This window comes from Carassius gibelio, chromosome B22 (genome assembly GCF_023724105.1).
Source record: "Carassius gibelio isolate Cgi1373 ecotype wild population from Czech Republic chromosome B22, carGib1.2-hapl.c, whole genome shotgun sequence".
In the NCBI taxonomy this organism is placed as follows: Eukaryota; Metazoa; Chordata; class Actinopteri; order Cypriniformes; family Cyprinidae; genus Carassius; species Carassius gibelio.
In genome coordinates, this window is record NC_068417.1 from 39,314,824 (window position 1) to 39,330,718 (window position 15,895).

The 15,895-nt window shown below is 39.5% G+C and overlaps 12 non-coding genes and 14 pseudogenes across 12 annotated transcripts; all 26 read right to left on the minus strand.

Moving 5' to 3' along the window:
- Positions 1 to 83: 83 nt before the first annotated feature.
- LOC128007120 (uncharacterized) lies at positions 84 to 202 on the minus strand (annotated as a pseudogene).
- Positions 203 to 569: 367 nt separating this feature from the next.
- Positions 570 to 688, minus strand: LOC128005019 (5S ribosomal RNA). The gene has a single exon (XR_008177686.1). It is a non-coding gene; the product is annotated as a 5S ribosomal RNA (ribosomal RNA).
- A 221-nt stretch (positions 689 to 909) lies between these two features.
- LOC128007206 (uncharacterized) lies at positions 910 to 1,028 on the minus strand (annotated as a pseudogene).
- Positions 1,029 to 1,410: 382 nt separating this feature from the next.
- LOC128006451 (5S ribosomal RNA) lies at positions 1,411 to 1,528 on the minus strand. Its single transcript, XR_008179067.1, has one exon. It is a non-coding gene; the product is annotated as a 5S ribosomal RNA (ribosomal RNA).
- A 360-nt stretch (positions 1,529 to 1,888) lies between these two features.
- On the minus strand, positions 1,889 to 2,007 carry LOC128005913 (5S ribosomal RNA). Its single transcript, XR_008178553.1, has one exon. It is a non-coding gene; the product is annotated as a 5S ribosomal RNA (ribosomal RNA).
- A 956-nt stretch (positions 2,008 to 2,963) lies between these two features.
- On the minus strand, positions 2,964 to 3,082 carry LOC128007121 (uncharacterized; annotated as a pseudogene).
- A 369-nt stretch (positions 3,083 to 3,451) lies between these two features.
- Positions 3,452 to 3,570, minus strand: LOC128005020 (5S ribosomal RNA). The gene has a single exon (XR_008177687.1). It is a non-coding gene; the product is annotated as a 5S ribosomal RNA (ribosomal RNA).
- Positions 3,571 to 3,792: 222 nt separating this feature from the next.
- On the minus strand, positions 3,793 to 3,911 carry LOC128007207 (uncharacterized; annotated as a pseudogene).
- Positions 3,912 to 4,296: 385 nt separating this feature from the next.
- On the minus strand, positions 4,297 to 4,414 carry LOC128006452 (5S ribosomal RNA). The gene has a single exon (XR_008179068.1). It is a non-coding gene; the product is annotated as a 5S ribosomal RNA (ribosomal RNA).
- A 360-nt stretch (positions 4,415 to 4,774) lies between these two features.
- Positions 4,775 to 4,893, minus strand: LOC128005914 (5S ribosomal RNA). Its single transcript, XR_008178554.1, has one exon. It is a non-coding gene; the product is annotated as a 5S ribosomal RNA (ribosomal RNA).
- A 955-nt stretch (positions 4,894 to 5,848) lies between these two features.
- Positions 5,849 to 5,967, minus strand: LOC128007101 (uncharacterized; annotated as a pseudogene).
- Positions 5,968 to 6,336: 369 nt separating this feature from the next.
- LOC128005085 (5S ribosomal RNA) lies at positions 6,337 to 6,455 on the minus strand. The gene has a single exon (XR_008177751.1). It is a non-coding gene; the product is annotated as a 5S ribosomal RNA (ribosomal RNA).
- A 221-nt stretch (positions 6,456 to 6,676) lies between these two features.
- Positions 6,677 to 6,795, minus strand: LOC128007208 (uncharacterized; annotated as a pseudogene).
- A 384-nt stretch (positions 6,796 to 7,179) lies between these two features.
- On the minus strand, positions 7,180 to 7,297 carry LOC128006453 (5S ribosomal RNA). The gene has a single exon (XR_008179069.1). It is a non-coding gene; the product is annotated as a 5S ribosomal RNA (ribosomal RNA).
- Positions 7,298 to 7,657: 360 nt separating this feature from the next.
- LOC128005915 (5S ribosomal RNA) lies at positions 7,658 to 7,776 on the minus strand. Its single transcript, XR_008178555.1, has one exon. It is a non-coding gene; the product is annotated as a 5S ribosomal RNA (ribosomal RNA).
- An 818-nt stretch (positions 7,777 to 8,594) lies between these two features.
- On the minus strand, positions 8,595 to 8,713 carry LOC128006887 (uncharacterized; annotated as a pseudogene).
- Positions 8,714 to 9,696: 983 nt separating this feature from the next.
- Positions 9,697 to 9,815, minus strand: LOC128005917 (5S ribosomal RNA). Its single transcript, XR_008178557.1, has one exon. It is a non-coding gene; the product is annotated as a 5S ribosomal RNA (ribosomal RNA).
- A 509-nt stretch (positions 9,816 to 10,324) lies between these two features.
- Positions 10,325 to 10,443, minus strand: LOC128007269 (uncharacterized; annotated as a pseudogene).
- An 849-nt stretch (positions 10,444 to 11,292) lies between these two features.
- On the minus strand, positions 11,293 to 11,411 carry LOC128005918 (5S ribosomal RNA). Its single transcript, XR_008178558.1, has one exon. It is a non-coding gene; the product is annotated as a 5S ribosomal RNA (ribosomal RNA).
- A 509-nt stretch (positions 11,412 to 11,920) lies between these two features.
- Positions 11,921 to 12,039, minus strand: LOC128007271 (uncharacterized; annotated as a pseudogene).
- Positions 12,040 to 12,418: 379 nt separating this feature from the next.
- LOC128006517 (uncharacterized) lies at positions 12,419 to 12,537 on the minus strand (annotated as a pseudogene).
- Positions 12,538 to 13,200: 663 nt separating this feature from the next.
- On the minus strand, positions 13,201 to 13,319 carry LOC128006620 (uncharacterized; annotated as a pseudogene).
- An 802-nt stretch (positions 13,320 to 14,121) lies between these two features.
- LOC128006518 (uncharacterized) lies at positions 14,122 to 14,240 on the minus strand (annotated as a pseudogene).
- A 369-nt stretch (positions 14,241 to 14,609) lies between these two features.
- Positions 14,610 to 14,728, minus strand: LOC128005376 (5S ribosomal RNA). Its single transcript, XR_008178030.1, has one exon. It is a non-coding gene; the product is annotated as a 5S ribosomal RNA (ribosomal RNA).
- A 221-nt stretch (positions 14,729 to 14,949) lies between these two features.
- On the minus strand, positions 14,950 to 15,068 carry LOC128007084 (uncharacterized; annotated as a pseudogene).
- Positions 15,069 to 15,571: 503 nt separating this feature from the next.
- On the minus strand, positions 15,572 to 15,690 carry LOC128006804 (uncharacterized; annotated as a pseudogene).
- Between the last annotated feature and the right edge of the window lie 205 nt (positions 15,691 to 15,895).

Below are 15,895 nucleotides of genomic sequence, written 5' to 3' on the forward strand. Positions count from 1 at the left end.
TAAACCTGCTAAGATCCAGAGATCAGGACATTGACTATATTTTTTGGCAAAATTATTATATACTAAGTGAAAAATTTCCAAAAAGCTTACAGCACCTGTTATTCCGAGGCGGTCTACCATCCAAGTACCAACCAGGCCCAAACCTGCTTAGCTTCCGAGATCAGACGAGATGGGGCATAGCCAGGTTGGTATGAACGTAAGCCAAGACTGCTGCAAAGAGAGGGCTATTTAAAGACTGACCAATCTAATCACCAGTACATTATATAAGTAGGAAAGAAAACCCAAAAGCTTAAAGCACCTGGTATTCCTAGGCAGTCTCTCATCAAAGTACTAACCAGACCTAAACCTGCTAAGATTCAGAGATCGGGCATTGACTTTTTTTTTTTTTTTTTTAATGGAAGATTATTATATAATTCGTGAAATTTTCCAAAAGATTAAAGCACCTGGTATTCCTAGGCAGTCTCCCATCCAGGATGTAAACCATGCCCGAACCTGCTAATATTCAGAGGTCGGGCATTGACTATATTTTTTGGCAATATTATTATATACTAAGTGAAAAATGTCCAAAAAGCTTACAGCACCTGGTATTCCCAGGCCGTCTCCCATCCAAGTACTAACCAGGCCCAAACCTGCTTAGCTTCCGAGATCAGACGAGATCGGGCATAGCCAGGTTGGTATGAACGTAAGCCAAGACTGCTGCAAAGAGAGGGCTATTTAAAGACTGACCAATCTAATCGCCAGTACATTATATAAGTAGGAAAGAAAACCCAAAAGCTTAAAGCACCTGGTATTCCTAGGCAGTCTCTCATCAAAGTACTAACCAGACCTAAACCTGTTAAGATCAAGAGATCGGGCATTGACTCTATTTTTTGGCAAAATTATTATATACTAAGTGAAAAATGTCCAAAAAGCTTACAGCACCTGGTATTCCCAGGCCGTCTCCCATCCAAGTTCTAACCAGGCCTAAACCTGCTTAGCTTCCGAGATCAGACGAGATGGGGCATAGCCAGGTTGGTATGACCGTAAGCCAAGACTGCTGCAAAGAGTGGGCTATTTAAAGACCGACCAATCTAATCACCAGTACATTATATAGGTAGGAAAGAAAACCCAAAAGCTTAAAGCACCTGGTATTCCTAGGCAGTCTCTCATCAAAGTACTAACCAGACCTAAACCTGTTAAGATTCAGAGATCGGGCATTGACTCTTTCGTTTTTTTTTTTTTGTTTGTTTTTTTTTTATGGAAGATTATTATATAATTCGTGAAATTTTCCAAAAGATTAAAGCGCCTAGTATTCCCAGGCAGTCTCCCATCCATGTACTAACCAGGCCCAAACCTGCTAATATTCAGAGATCGGGCATTGACTCTATTATTTGGCAAAATTATTATATACGAAGTGAAAAATGTCCAAAAAGCTTACAGCACCTGGTATTCCCAGGCGGTCTCCCATCCAAGTACTAACGAGGCCAAACCTGCTTAGCTTCCGAGATCAGACGAAATCAGGCATAGCCAGGTTGGTATGGCCGTAAGCGAAGACTGCTGCAAAGAGAGGACTATTTAAAGACCAGCCAATCTAATCACCAGTACATTATATAAGTAGGAAAGAAAACCCAAAAGATTAAAGCACCTGGTATTCCCAGGCAGTCTCCCATCCATGAAGTAAACCATGCCCGAACCTGCTTATATTCAGAGGTCGGGCATTGACTATATTTTTTGGCAAAATTATTATATACTAAGTGAAAAATGTCCAAAAAGCTTACAGCACCTGGTATTCCCAGGCGGTCTCCAATCCAAGTACTAACCAGACCTAAACCTGCTAAGATTCAGAGATCAGGGCTTTGACTCTATTTTTTGGCAAAATTATTATATACTAAGTGAAAAATGTCCAAAAAGCTTACAGCACCTGGTATTCCGAGGCGGTCTCCCATCCAAGTACCAACCAGGCCCAAACCTGCTTAGCTTCCAAGATCAGACGAGATGGGGCATAGCCAGGTTGGTATGACCGTAAGCCAATACTGCTGCAAAGAGAGGGCTATTTAAAGACCAGCCAATCTAATCGCCAGTACATTATATAAGTAGGAAAGAAAACCCAAAAGATTAAAGCACCTGGTATTCCTAGGCAGTCTCTCATCAAAGTACTAACCAGACCTAAACCTGCTAAGATTAAGAGATCGGGCATTTACTTTTTTTATTTATTTTTTTTTTAATGAAAGATTATTATATAATTCGTGAAATTTTCCAAAAGATTAAAGCACCTGGTATTCCCAGGCAGTCTCCCATCCATGAAGTAAACCATGCCCGAACCTGCTTATATTCAGAGGTCGGGCATTGACTATATTTTTTGGCAAAATTATTATATACTAAGTGAAAAATGTCCAAAAAGCTTACATCACCTGGTATTCCCAGGCGGTCTCCAATCCAAGTACTAACCAGACCTAAACCTGCTAAGATTCAGAGATCGGGCATTGACTCTTTCGTTTTTTTTTTGTTTTTTTTTTTATGGAATATTATTATATAATTCGTGAAATTTTCCAAAAGATTAAAGCACCTGGTATTCCCAGGCAGTCTCCCATCCATGTACTAACCAGGCCCAAACCTGCTAAGATTCAGAGATCGGGCATTGACTCTTTTTTTTTTATTTTTTATTTTTTTAATGAAAGATTATTATATAATTCGTGAAATTTTCCAAATGATTAAAGCACCTGGTATTCCCAGGCAGTCTCCCATCCAGGAAGTAAACCATGCCCGAACCTGCTAATATTCAGAGGCCGGGCATTGACTATATTTTTTGGCAAAACTATTATATACTAAGTGAAAAATGTCCAAAAAGCTTACAGCACCTGGCATTCCCAGGCGGTCTCCAATACAAGTACTAACCAGACCTAAACCTGCTAAGATTCAGAGATCAGGACATTGACTATATTTTTTGGCAAAATTATTATATACTAAGTGAAAAATTTCCAAAAAGCTTACAGCACCTGTTATTCCGAGGCGGTCTACCATCCAAGTACCAACCAGGCCCAAACCTGCTTAGCTTCCGAGATCAGACGAGATGGGGCATAGCCAGGTTGGTATGAACGTAAGCCAAGACTGCTGCAAAGAGAGGGCTATTTAAAGACTGACCAATCTAATCACCAGTACATTATATAAGTAGGAAAGAAAACCCAAAAGCTTAAAGCACCTGGTATTCCTAGGCAGTCTCTCATCAAAGTACTAACCAGACCTAAACCTGCTAAGATTCAGAGATCGGGCATTGACTTTTTTTTTTTTTTTTTTTTAATGGAAGATTATTATATAATTCGTGAAATTTTCCAAAAGATTAAAGCACCTGGTATTCCCAGGCAGTCATCCATCCAGGATGTAAACCATGCCCGAACCTGCTAATATTCAGAGGTCGGGCATTGACTATATTTTTTGGCAATATTATTATATACTAAGTGAAAAATGTCCAAAAAGCTTACAGCACCTGGTATTCCCAGGCCGTCTCCCATCCAAGTACTAACCAGGCCCAAACCTGCTTAGCTTCCGAGATCAGACGAGATCGGGCATAGCCAGGTTGGTATGAACGTAAGCCAAGACTGCTGCAAAGAGAGGGCTATTTAAAGACTGACCAATCTAATCGCCAGTACATTATATAAGTAGGAAAGAAAACCCAAAAGCTTAAAGCACCTGGTATTCCTAGGCAGTCTCTCATCAAAGTACTAACCAGACCTAAACCTGTTAAGATTAAGAGATCGGGCATTGACTCTATTTTTTTAGCAAAATTATTATATACTAAGTGAAAAATGTCCAAAAAGCTTACAGCACCTGGTATTCCCAGGCCGTCTCCCATCCAAGTTCTAACCAGGCCTAAACCTGCTTAGCTTCCGAGATCAGACGAGATGGGGCATAGCCAGGTTGGTATGACCGTAAGCCAAGACTGCTGCAAAGAGTGGGCTATTTAAAGACCGACCAATCTAATCACCAGTACATTATATAGGTAGGAAAGAAAACCCAAAAGCTTAAAGCACCTGGTATTCCTAGGCAGTCTCTCATCAAAGTACTAACCAGACCTAAACCTGTTAAGATTCAGAGATCGGGCATTGACTCTTTCGTTTTTTTTTTTTTTTTTTTTTTTTTTTTTTTATGGAAGATTATTATATAATTCGTGAAATTTTCCAAAAGATTAAAGCGCCTAGTATTCCCAGGCAGTCTCCCATCCATGTACTAACCAGGCCCAAACCTGCTAATATTCAGAGATCGGGCATTGACTCTATTATTTGGCAAAATTATTATATACGAAGTGAAAAATGTCCAAAAAGCTTACAGCACCTGGTATTCCCAGGCGGTCTCCCATCCAAGTACTAACGAGGCCAAACCTGCTTAGCTTCCGAGATCAGACGAAATCAGGCATAGCCAGGTTGGTATGGCCGTAAGCGAAGACTGCTGCAAAGAGAGGACTATTTAAAGACCAGCCAATCTAATCACCAGTACATTATATAAGTAGGAAAGAAAACCCAAAAGATTAAAGCACCTGGTATTCCCAGGCAGTCTCCCATCCATGAAGTAAACCATGCCCGAACCTGCTTATATTCAGAGGTCGGGCATTGACTATATTTTTTGGCAAAATTATTATATACTAAGTGAAAAATGTCCAAAAAGCTTACAGCACCTGGTATTCCCAGGCGGTCTCCAATCCAAGTACTAACCAGACCTAAACCTGCTAAGATTCAGAGATCAGGGCTTTGACTCTATTTTTTGGCAAAATTATTATATACTAAGTGAAAAATGTCCAAAAAGCTTACAGCACCTGGTATTCCGAGGCGGTCTCCCATCCAAGTACCAACCAGGCCCAAACCTGCTTAGCTTCCAAGATCAGACGAGATGGGGCATAGCCAGGTTGGTATGACCGTAAGCCAATACTGCTGCAAAGAGAGGGCTATTTAAAGACCAGCCAATCTAATCGCCAGTACATTATATAAGTAGGAAAGAAAACCCAAAAGATTAAAGCACCTGGTATTCCTAGGCAGTCTCTCATCAAAGTACTAACCAGACCTAAACCTGCTAAGATTAAGAGATCGGGCATTTACTTTTTTTTTTATTTTATTTTTAATGAAAGATTATTATATAATTCGTGAAATTTTCCAAAAGATTAAAGCACCTGGTATTCCCAGGCAGTCTCCCATCCATGAAGTAAACCATGCCCGAACCTGCTTATATTCAGAGGTCGGGCATTGACTATATTTTTTGGCAAAATTATTATATACTAAGTGAAAAATGTCCAAAAAGTTTACATCACCTGGTATTCCCAGGCGGTCTCCAATCCAAGTACTAACCAGACCTAAACCTGCTAAGATTCAGAGATCGGGCATTGACTCTTTCGTTTTTTTTTTATTTATTTTTTTATGGAATATTATTATATAATTCGTGAAATTTTCCAAAAGATTAAAGCACCTGGTATTCCCAGGCAGTCTCCCATCCATGTACTAACCAGGCCCAAACCTGCTAAGATTCAGAGATCGGGCATTGACTCTTTTTTTTTTATTTTTTTTTTGTTTAATGAAAGATTATTATATAATTCGTGAAATTTTCCAAATGATTAAAGCACCTGGTATTCCCAGGCAGTCTCCCATCCAGGAAGTAAACCATGCCCGAACCTGCTAATATTCAGAGGCCGGGCATTGACTATATTTTTTGGCAAAACTATTATATACTAAGTGAAAAATGTCCAAAAAGCTTACAGCACCTGGCATTCCCAGGCGGTCTCCAATACAAGTACTAACCAGACCTAAACCTGCTAAGATTCAGAGATCAGGACATTGACTATATTTTTTGGCAAAATTATTATATACTAAGTGAAAAATGTCCAAAAAGCTTACAGCACCTGGTATTCCGAGGCGGGCTCCCATCCAAGTACCAACCAGGCCCAAACCTACTTAGCTTCCGAGATCAGACGAGATGGGGCATAGCCAGGTTGGTATGAACGTAAGCCAAGACTGCTGCAAAGAGAGGGCTATTTAAAGACTGACCAATCTAATCACCAGTACATTATATAAGTAGGAAAGAAAACCCAAAAGCTTAAAGCACCTGGTATTCCTAGGCAGTCTCTCATCAAAGTACTAACCAGACCTAAACCTGCTAAGATTCAGAGATCGGGCATTGACTTTTTTTTTTTTTTTTTTTTAATGGAAGATTATTATATAATTCGTGAAATTTTCCAAAAGATTAAAGCACCTGGTATTCCCAGGCAGTCTCCCATCCAGGATGTAAACCATGCCCGAACCTGCTAATATTCAGAGGTCGGGCATTGACTATATTTTTTGGCAAAATTATTATATACTAAGTGAAAATTGTCCAAAAAGCTTACAGCACCTGGTATTCCCAGGCCGTCTCCCATCCAAGTACTAACCAGGCCCAAACCTGCTTAGCTTCCGAGATCAGACGAGATCGGGAATAGCCAGGTTGGTATGAACGTAAGCCAAGACTGCTGCAAAGAGAGGGCTATTTAAAGACTGACCAATCTAATCGCCAGTACATTATATAAGTAGGAAAGAAAACCCAAAAGCTTAAAGCACCTGGTATTCCTAGGCAGTCTCTCATCAAAGTACTAACCAGACCTAAACCTGTTAAGATTCAGAGATCGGGCATTGACTCTATTTTTTGGCAAAATTATTATATACTAAGTGAAAAATGTCCAAAAAGCTTACAGCACCTGGTATTCCCAGGCCGTCTCCCATCCAAGTTCTAACCAGGCCTAAACCTGCTTAGCTTCCGAGATCAGACGAGATGGGGCATAGCCAGGTTGGTATGACCGTAAGCCAAGACTGCTGCAAAGAGTGGGCTATTTAAAGACCGACCAATCTAATCACCAGTACATTATATAGGTAGGAAAGAAAACCCAAAAGCTTAAAGCACCTGGTATTCCTAGGCAGTCTCTCATCAAAGTACTAACCAGACCTAAACCTGTTAAGATTCAGAGATCGGGCATTGACTCTTTCGTTTTTGTTTTTTTTTATTTATTTTTTTTTTATGGAAGATTATTATATAATTCGTGAAATTTTCCAAAAGATTAAAGCGCCTGGTATTCCCAGGCAGTCTCCCATCCATGTACTAACCAGGCCCAAACCTGCTAATATTCAGAGATCGGGCATTGACTCTATTATTTGGCAAAATTATTATATACGAAGTGAAAAATGTCCAAAAAGCTTACAGCACCTGGTATTCCCAGGCGGTCTCCCATCCAAGTACTAACGAGGCCAAACCTGCTTAGCTTCCGAGATCAGACGAAATCAGGCATAGCCAGGTTGGTATGGCCGTAAGCGAAGACTGCTGCAAAGAGAGGACTATTTAAAGACCAGCCAATCTAATCACCAGTACATTATATAAGTAGGAAAGAAAACCCAAAAGATTAAAGCACCTGGTATTCCCAGGCAGTCTCCCATCCATGAAGTAAACCATGCCCGAACCTGCTTATATTCAGAGGTCGGGCATTGACTATATTTTTTGGCAAAATTATTATATACTAAGTGAAAAATGTCCAAAAAGCTTACAGCACCTGGTATTCCCAGGCGGTCTCCAATCCAAGTACTAACCAGACCTAAACCTGCTAAGATTCAGAGATCAGGGCTTTGACTCTATTTTTTGGCAAAATTATTATATACTAAGTGAAAAATGTCCAAAAAGCTTACAGCACCTGGTATTCCGAGGCGGTCTCCCATCCAAGTACCAACCAGGCCCAAACCTGCTTAGCTTCCAAGATCAGACGAGATGGGGCATAGCCAGGTTGGTATGACCGTAAGCCAATACTGCTGCAAAGAGAGGGCTATTTAAAGACCAGCCAATCTAATCGCCAGTACATTATATAAGTAGGAAAGAAAACCCAAAAGATTAAAGCACCAGGTATTCCTAGGCAGTCTCTCACCAAAGTACTAACCAGACCTAAACCTGCTAAGATTAAGAGATCGGGCATTGACTTTTTTTTTTTTTTTTTTTTTTAATGAAAGATTATTATATAATTCGTGAAATTTTCCAAAAGATTAAAGCACCTGGTATTCCCAGGCAGTCTCCCATCCATGAAGTAAACCATGCCCGAACCTGCTTATATTCAGAGGTCGGGCATTGACTATATTTTTTGGCAAAATTATTATATACTAAGTGAAAAATGTCCAAAAAGCTTACATCACCTGGTATTCCCAGGCGGTCTCCAATCCAAGTACTAACCAGACCTAAACCTGCTAAGATTCAGAGATCGGGCATTGACTCTTTCGTTTTTTTTTTTTTTTTTTTTTTTTATGGAATATTATTATATAATTCGTGAAATTTTCCAAAAGATTAAAGCACCTGGTATTCCCAGGCAGTCTCCCATCCATGTACTAACCAGGCCCAAACCTGCTAAGATTCAGAGATCGGGCATTGACTCTTTTTTTTATTTTTTATTTTTTTAATGAAAGATTATTATATAATTCGTGAAATTTTCCAAAAGATTAAAGCACCTGGTATTCCCAGGCAGTCTCCCATCCATGAAGTAAACCATGCCCGAACCTGCTAATATTCAGAGGTCGGGCATTGACTATATTTTTTGGCAAAATTATTATATACTAAGTGAAAAATGTCCAAAAAGCTTACAGCACCTGGTATTCCGAGGCGGTCTCCCATCCAAGTACCAACCAGGCCCAAACCTGCTTAGTTTCCGAGATCAGACGAGATGGGGCATTGCCAGGGTGGTAAGACTGTAAGCCAAGACTGCTGCAAAGAGAGGGCTATTTAAAGACCTACCAATCTAATCACCAGTACATTATATAAGTAGGAAAGAAAACCCAAAAGCTTAAAGCACCTGGTATTCCTAGGCAGTCTCTCATCAAAGTACTAACCAGACCTAAACCTGCTAAGATTAAGAGATCGGGCATTGACTCTATTTTTTGGCAAAATTATTATATACTAAGTGAAAAATTTCCAAAAAGCTTACAGCACCTGTTATTCCGAGGCAGTCTCTCATCAAAGTACTAACCAGACCTAAACCTGCTAAGATTCAGAGATCGGGCATTGACTCTTTCGTTTTTTTTTTTTTTTTTTTTTATGGAATATTATTATATAATTCGTGAAATTTTCCAAAAGATTAAAGCGCCTGGTATTCTCAGGCAGTCTCCCATCCATGTACTAACCAGGCCCAAACCTGCTAATATTCAGAGATCGGGCATTGACTCTATTATTTGGAGTCCAGTATAATGTACTGGACTCTATACACCAGTACATTATATAGGTAGGAAAGAAAACCCAAAAGCTTAAAGCACCTGGTATTCCTAGGCAGTCTCTCATCAAAGTACTAACCAGACCTAAACCTGTTAAGATTCAGAGATCGGGCATTGACTCTTTCGTTTTTTTTTATTTTTTTTATTTTTATTTTTTTTATGGAAGATTATTATATAATTCGTGAAATTTTCCAAAAGATTAAAGCGCCTGGTATTCCCAGGCAGTCTCCCATCCATGAAGTAAACCATGCCCGAACCTGCTTATATTCAGAGGTCGGGCATTGACTATATTTTTTGGCAAAATTATTATATACTAAGTGAAAAATGTCCAAAAAGCTTACAGCACCTGGTATTCCCAGGCGGTCTCCAATCCAAGTACTAACCAGACCTAAACCTGCTAAGATTCAGAGATCAGGGCTTGGACTCTATTTTTTGGCAAAATTATTATATACTAAGTGAAAAATGTCCAAAAAGCTTACAGCACCTGGTATTCCGAGGCGGTCTCCCATCCAAGTACCAACCAGGCCCAAACCTGCTTAGCTTCCAAGATCAGACGAGATGGGGCATAGCCAGGTTGGTATGACCGTAAGCCAATACTGCTGCAAAGAGAGGGCTATTTAAAGACCAGCCAATCTAATCGCCAGTACATTATATAAGTAGGAAATAAAACCCAAAAGATTAAAGCACCTGGTATTCCTAGGCAGTCTCTCATCAAAGTACTAACCAGACCTAAACCTGCTAAGATTAAGAGATCGGGCATTTACTTTTTTTTTTTATTTTATTTTTAATGAAAGATTATTATATAATTCGTGAAATTTTCCAAAAGATTAAAGCACCTGGTATTCCCAGGCAGTCTCCCATCCATGAAGTAAACCATGCCCGAACCTGCTTATATTCAGAGGTCGGGCATTGACTATATTTTTTGGCAAAATTATTATATACTAAGTGAAAAATGTCCAAAAAGCTTACATCACCTGGTATTCCCAGGCGGTCTCCAATCCAAGTACTAACCAGACCTAAACCTGCTAAGATTCAGAGATCAGGGCATTGACTCTATTTTTTGGCAAAATTATTATATACTAAGTGAAAAATTTCCAAAAAGCTTACAGCACCTGTTATTCCGAGGCAGTCTACCATCCAAGTACCAACCAGGCCCAAACCTGCTTAGCTTCCGAGATCAGACGAGATGGGGCATAGCCAGGTTGGTATGAACGTAAGCCAAGACTGCTGCAAAGAGAGGGCTATTTAAAGACCGACCAATCTAATCACCAGTACATTATATAAGTAGGAAAGAAAACCAAAAAGCTTAAAGCACCTGGTATTCCTAGGCAGTCTCTCATCAAAGTACTAACCAGACCTAAACCTGCTAAGATTCAGAGATCGGGCATTGACTCTTTCGTTTTTTTTTTTTTTTTTTTTTTTTTATGGAATATTATTATATAATTCGTGAAATTTTCCAAAAGATTAAAGCGCCTGGTATTCTCAGGCAGTCTCCCATCCATGTACTAACCAGGCCCAAACCTTCTAAGATTCAGAGATTGGGCATTGACTCTATTATTTGGAGTCCAGTATAATGTACTGGACTCTATACACCAGTACATTATATAGGTAGGAAAGAAAACCCAAAAGCTTAAAGCACCTGGTATTCCTAGGCAGTCTCTCATCAAAGTACTAACCAGACCTAAACCTGTTAAGATTCAGAGATCGGGCATTGACTCTTTCGTTTTTTTTTATTTTTTTTTTTTTTTTTTTTTTATGGAAGATTATTATATAATTCGTGAAATTTTCCAAAAGATTAAAGCGCCTGGTATTCCCAGGCAGTCTCCCATCCATGAAGTAAACCATGCCCGAACCTGCTTATATTCAGAGGTCGGGCATTGACTATATTTTTTGGCAAAATTATTATATACTAAGTGAAAAATGTCCAAAAAGCTTACAGCACCTGGTATTCCCAGGCGGTCTCCAATCCAAGTACTAACCAGACCTAAACCTGCTAAGATTCAGAGATCAGGGCTTGGACTCTATTTTTTGGCAAAATTATTATATACTAAGTGAAAAATGTCCAAAAAGCTTACAGCACCTGGTATTCCGAGGCGGTCTCCCATCCAAGTACCAACCAGGCCCAAACCTGCTTAGCTTCCAAGATCAGACGAGATGGGGCATAGCCAGGTTGGTATGACCGTAAGCCAATACTGCTGCAAAGAGAGGGCTATTTAAAGACCAGCCAATCTAATCGCCAGTACATTATATAAGTAGGAAATAAAACCCAAAAGATTAAAGCACCTGGTATTCCTAGGCAGTCTCTCATCAAAGTACTAACCAGACCTAAACCTGCTAAGATTAAGAGATCGGGCATTTACTTTTTTTTTTTATTTTATTTTTAATGAAAGATTATTATATAATTCGTGAAATTTTCCAAAAGATTAAAGCACCTGGTATTCCCAGGCAGTCTCCCATCCATGAAGTAAACCATGCCCGAACCTGCTTATATTCAGAGGTCGGGCATTGACTATATTTTTTGGCAAAATTATTATATACTAAGTGAAAAATGTCCAAAAAGCTTACATCACCTGGTATTCCCAGGCGGTCTCCAATCCAAGTACTAACCAGACCTAAACCTGCTAAGATTCAGAGATCAGGGCATTGACTCTATTTTTTGGCAAAATTATTATATACTAAGTGAAAAATTTCCAAAAAGCTTACAGCACCTGTTATTCCGAGGCAGTCTACCATCCAAGTACCAACCAGGCCCAAACCTGCTTAGCTTCCGAGATCAGACGAGATGGGGCATAGCCAGGTTGGTATGAACGTAAGCCAAGACTGCTGCAAAGAGAGGGCTATTTAAAGACCGACCAATCTAATCACCAGTACATTATATAAGTAGGAAAGAAAACCAAAAAGCTTAAAGCACCTGGTATTCCTAGGCAGTCTCTCATCAAAGTACTAACCAGACCTAAACCTGCTAAGATTCAGAGATCGGGCATTGACTCTTTCGTTTTTTTTTTTTTTTTTTTTTTTTTATGGAATATTATTATATAATTCGTGAAATTTTCCAAAAGATTAAAGCGCCTGGTATTCTCAGGCAGTCTCCCATCCATGTACTAACCAGGCCCAAACCTTCTAAGATTCAGAGATTGGGCATTGACTCTATTATTTGGCAAAATTATTATATACTAAGTGAAAAATGTCCAAAAAGCTTACAGCACCTGTTATTCCGAGGCGGTCTCCCATCCAAGTACCAACCAGGCCCAAACCTGCTTAGCTTCCGAGATCAGACGAGATGGGGCATAGCCAGGTTGGTATGACCGTAAGCCAAGACTGCTGCAAAAAGAGGGCTATTTAAAGACCGACCAATCTAATCACCAGTACATTATATAGGTAGGAAAGAAAACCCAAAAGCTTAAAGCACCAGGTATTCCTAGGCAGTCTCTCATCAAAGTACTAACCAGACCTAAACCTGCTAAGATTCAGAGATCGGGCATTGACTTTTTTTTTTTTTTTTTTTTTTTAATGAAAGATTATTATATAATTCGTGAAATTTTCCAAAAGATTAAAGCACCTGGTATTCCCAGGCAGTCTCCCATCCATGTACTAACCAGGCCCAAACCTGCTAAGATTCAGAGATCGGGCATTGACTCTTTTTTTTTATTTTTTATTTTTTTAATGAAAGATTATTATATAATTCGTGAAATTTTCCAAAAGATTAAAGCACCTGGTATTCCCAGGCAGTCTCCCATCCATGAAGTAAACCATGCCCGAACCTGCTAATATTCAGAGGTCGGGCATTGACTATATTTTTTGGTAAAATTTTTATATACTAAGTGAAAAATGTCCAAAAAGCGTACAGCGCCTGGTATTCCCAGGCGGTCTCCAATCCAAGTACTAACCAGACCTAAACCTGCTAAGATTCAGAGATCAGGGCATTGACTCTATTTTTTGGCAAAATTATTATATACTAAGTGAAAAATGTCCAAAAAGCTTACAGCACCTGGTATTCCGAGGCGGTCTCCCATCCAAGTACCAACCAGGCCCAAACCTGCTTAGTTTCCGAGATCAGACGAGATGGGGCATTGCCAGGGTGGTATGACTGTAAGCCAAGACTGCTGCAAAGAGAGGGCTATTTAAAGACCGACCAATCTAATGACCAGTACATTATATAAGTAGGAAAGAAAACCCAAAAGCTTAAAGCACCTGGTATTCCTAGGCAGTCTCTCATCAAAGTACTAACCAGACCTAAACCTGCTAAGATTCAGAGATCGGGCATTGACTTTTTTTTATTTTTTTATTTTTTTAATGAAAGATTATTATATAATTCGTGAAATTTTCCAAATGATTAAAGCACCTGGTATTCCCAGGCAGTCTCCCATCCAGGAAGTAAACCATGCCCGAACCTGCTAATATTCAGAGGTCGGGCATTGACTATATTTTTTGGCAAAATTATTATATACTAAGTGAAAAATGTCCAAAAAGCTTACAGCACCTGGTATTCCCAGGCGGTCTCCAATCCAAGTACTAACCAGACCTAAACCTGCTAAGATTCAGAGATCAGGACATTGACTATATTTTTTGGCAAAATTATTATATACTAAGTGAAAAATGTCCAAAAAGCTTACAGCACCTGTTATTCCGAGGCAGTCTCTCATCAAAGTACTAACCAGACCTAAACCTGCTAAGATTCAGAGATCGGCATTGACTCTTTCATTTTTTTTTTTTTTTTTTTTTTATGGAATATTATTATATAATTCGTGAAATTTTCCAAAAGATTAAAGCGCCTGGTATTCTCAGGCAGTCTCCCATCCATGTACTAACCAGGCCCAAACCTTCTAAGATTCAGAGATCGGGCATTGACTCTATTATTTGGCAAAATTATTATATACTAAGTGAAAAATGTCCAAAAAGCTTACAGCACCTGTTATTCCGAGGCGGTCTCCCATCCAAGTACCAACCAGGCCCAAACCTGCTTAGCTTCCGAGATCAGACGAGATGGGGCATAGCCAGGTTGGTATGACCGTAAGCCAAGACTGCTGCAAAAAGAGGGCTATTTAAAGACCGACCAATCTAATCACCAGTACATTATATAGGTAGGAAAGAAAACCCAAAAGCTTAAAGCACCAGGTATTCCTAGGCAGTCTCTCATCAAAGTACTAACCAGACCTAAACCTGCTAAGATTCAGAGATCGGGCATTGACTTTTTTTTTTTTTTTTTTTTAATGAAAGATTATTATATAATTCGTGAAATTTTCCAAAAGATTAAAGCACCTGGTATTCCCAGGCAGTCTCCCATCCATGAAGTAAACCATGCCCGAACCTGCTAATATTCAGAGGTCGGGCATTGACTATATTTTTTGGCAAAATTATTATATACTAAGTGAAAAATGTCCAAAAAGCTTACAGCACCTGGTATTCCCAGGCCGTCTCCCATCCAAGTACTAACCAGGCCCAAACCTGCTTAGCTTCCGAGATCAGACGAGATCAGGCATAGCCAGGTTGGTATGGACGTAAGCGAAGACTGCTGCAAAGAGAGGGCTATTTAAAGACCAGCCAATCTAATCGCCAGTACATTATATAAGTAGGAAAGAAAACCCAAAAGCTTAAAGCACCTGGTATTCCTAGGCAGTCTCTCATCAAAGTACTAACCAGACCTAAACCTGCTAAGATTAAGAGATCGGGCATTGACTCTATTTTTTGGCAAAATTATTATATACTAAGTGAAAAATTTCCAAAAAGCTTACAGCACCTGTTATTCCGAGGCGGTCTACCATCCAAGTACCAACCAGGCCCAAACCTGCTTAGTTTCCGAGATCAGACGAGATGGGGCATTGCCAGGGTGGTATGACTGTAAGCCAAGACTGCTGCAAAGAGAGGGCTATTTAAAGACCGACCAATCTAATCACCAGTACATTATATAAGTAGGAAAGAAAACCCAAAAGCTTAAAGCACCTGGTATTCCTAGGCAGTCTCTCATCAAAGTACTAACCAGACCTAAACCTGCTAAGATTCAGAGATCGGGCATTGACTTTTTTTTATTTTTTTATTGAAAGATTATTATATAATTCGTGAAATTTTACAAATGATTAAAGCACCTGGTATTCCCAGGCAGTCTCCCATCCAGGAAGTAAACCATGCCCGAACCTGCTAATATTCAGAGGTCGGGCATTGACTATATTTTTTGGCAAAATTATTATATACTAAGTGAAAAATGTCCAAAAAGCTTACAGCACCTGGTATTCCCAGGCGGTCTCCAATCCAAATACTAACCAGACCTAAACCTGCTAAGATTCAGAGATCAGGACATTGACTATATTTTTTGGCAAAATTATTATATACTAAGTGAAAAATGTCCAAAAAGCTTACAGCACCTGGTATTCCGAGGCGGGCTCCCATCCAAGTACCAACCAGGCCCAAACCTACTTAGCTTCCGAGATCAGACGAGATGGGGCATAGCCAGGTTGGTATGACCGTAAGCCAAGACTGCTACAAAGAGAGGGCTATTTAAAGACCGACGAATCTAATCACCAGTACATTATATAAGTAGGAAAGAAAACCCAAAAGCTTAAAGCACCTGGTATTCCTAGGCAGTCTCTCATCAAAGTACTAACCAGACCTAAACCTGCTAAGATTAAGAGATCGGGCATTGACTCTATTTTTTGGCAAAATTATTATATACTAAG